The sequence below is a fragment of the Lampris incognitus genome, chromosome 4, assembly GCF_029633865.1.
Source record: "Lampris incognitus isolate fLamInc1 chromosome 4, fLamInc1.hap2, whole genome shotgun sequence".
Classification (NCBI taxonomy): domain Eukaryota; kingdom Metazoa; phylum Chordata; class Actinopteri; order Lampriformes; family Lampridae; genus Lampris; species Lampris incognitus.
The window spans coordinates 4571102-4572501 of record NC_079214.1 but is presented as its reverse complement, the minus strand read 5'-3'; the positions used below and the strand labels follow the sequence as shown (position 1 = coordinate 4572501).

The 1400-nt window shown below is 59.8% G+C and overlaps 1 protein-coding gene across 1 annotated transcript in view; it reads left to right on the top strand.

Annotated features, from left to right (window-relative positions):
• The first annotated feature begins 1063 nt into the window (after positions 1–1063).
• The window catches only part of zfhx3b (zinc finger homeobox 3b), a 220201-nt gene continuing 219864 nt past the window's right edge, over positions 1064–1400 (top strand). The window contains exon 1 of the mRNA XM_056278772.1: positions 1064–1292. The gene's annotated coding sequence lies outside the window, so the exon portion shown is untranslated. The remainder of the gene's footprint in view (positions 1293–1400) is intronic.

Genomic DNA, 1400 nt, shown 5'->3' with positions numbered 1-1400 from the left:
CCTGGCTGGCAGACTGGCCTGACTGGCTTATCGTTTTCAGGCGACTCATAAAGGAAAATATAAAAATGCATGAAGCGTTTTCCTAAAGTTGCGCAGACGGGGGCTGCGTCCCTCTGTTTATTTGAGCAAAAGCGCCAAACACGCAGCACCGCGTGCGCGTGTTGGCAGGAAACGTGGACACCAACATCCGGTGGAGCCCTTTCCGAGCAGTCAGCAGATAGGTCGGTAGTTCTGGGGCAGGTTCGAGTCCCAGTAAAACGCTCGTCCTTCCTCCGGAGGTCTGAAACTACGGGTCGTCTGTAGCTGCGCGCGCGTGCGCGCGCACGCGTTTACGGCCGCGTGTCGCCGCGCGTCCCGACACGGCCGCGTGAGCAAGTTGCGAGTTGTGTTCCGTCCGCCGACGCACAACAACAACAACAACAACAGACGACGACGACGACTGCGCCCGACGCCTGACAGCGCCGCGCCAACATGGCCGATTTCCTACTTTTCATAGCCGGCGCGTGTGCGGCGAGAGTGCGCGCGGGCGAGCCCGGCGCCGCCGCGCCGGACGGTCCGGTCCGGTCCGGTCCAGAAACGGACGCGTCGTGCGGTGTTCGGCCGCCAACTCCCGGCGTGTCCCTGTAATGAAAGTCGCACTTCCCGCTCTCGCTCCCCTTCATCCCGTGTTTCCATCGGCGATCATTACTTTCCTCCTTTCCCTACTTGTATCTATCTCTCCATCCTCCCTCTCTCCCTCCCTCCCTCCCTGCTCCCTGCCTGCTCCGTCCTCCCTCCCTCCCTCCCTCCCTCTCCCTCTCTCTCTCCCTCTCCCTCGCTCTCCTTTGCTGAATCTTATTGATCCAGAAGGCGGCTAATTAGCCCTTCCCTTCGTGCCTGTGTAATGAAGCACATGCGCACTGAATTAATCACAGCCATTTTTTTTTGCAGGAAACTAATTAGCAGGAATAAAGATCCAAAGAGTTTTTTTTTGCTTTTCAATCATCAGATCTCACTCTCACCTCTCCCTCGCGCCCTCCAGCACGAGACCGGCCGCCTGGCTTTCCGCGTCCAAAGTCTTTTTTCCTATCTTCTTCCCCAAACTAAGCAGCCCGACCCGGACCCGGACTCGCTCGCCTCGCTCGCCTCGCTCGCCGCCCTGCGCCGCTCCGCAACAACAATGCTCTGTCCTCCGGGCCGGCGCTCCGGCGCCGAGTGACCGAGCGGGACTCGCCTGGATGGGATCCGTACCGAGCCGGTCCCGCTCCGGATTAGCAAGCCCGCGGCGCCCAGCGGCCGCCACTGCACTCGCTGTAAGTTGCCACTTTGCATTTTTCTTGTCTTTTATCGCCCTTCTCCCTTTTCACCCATTCTGCTCCCCTGGCCGTACACTCTCTCACCCTCTCTCTCTCTCTCTCCCC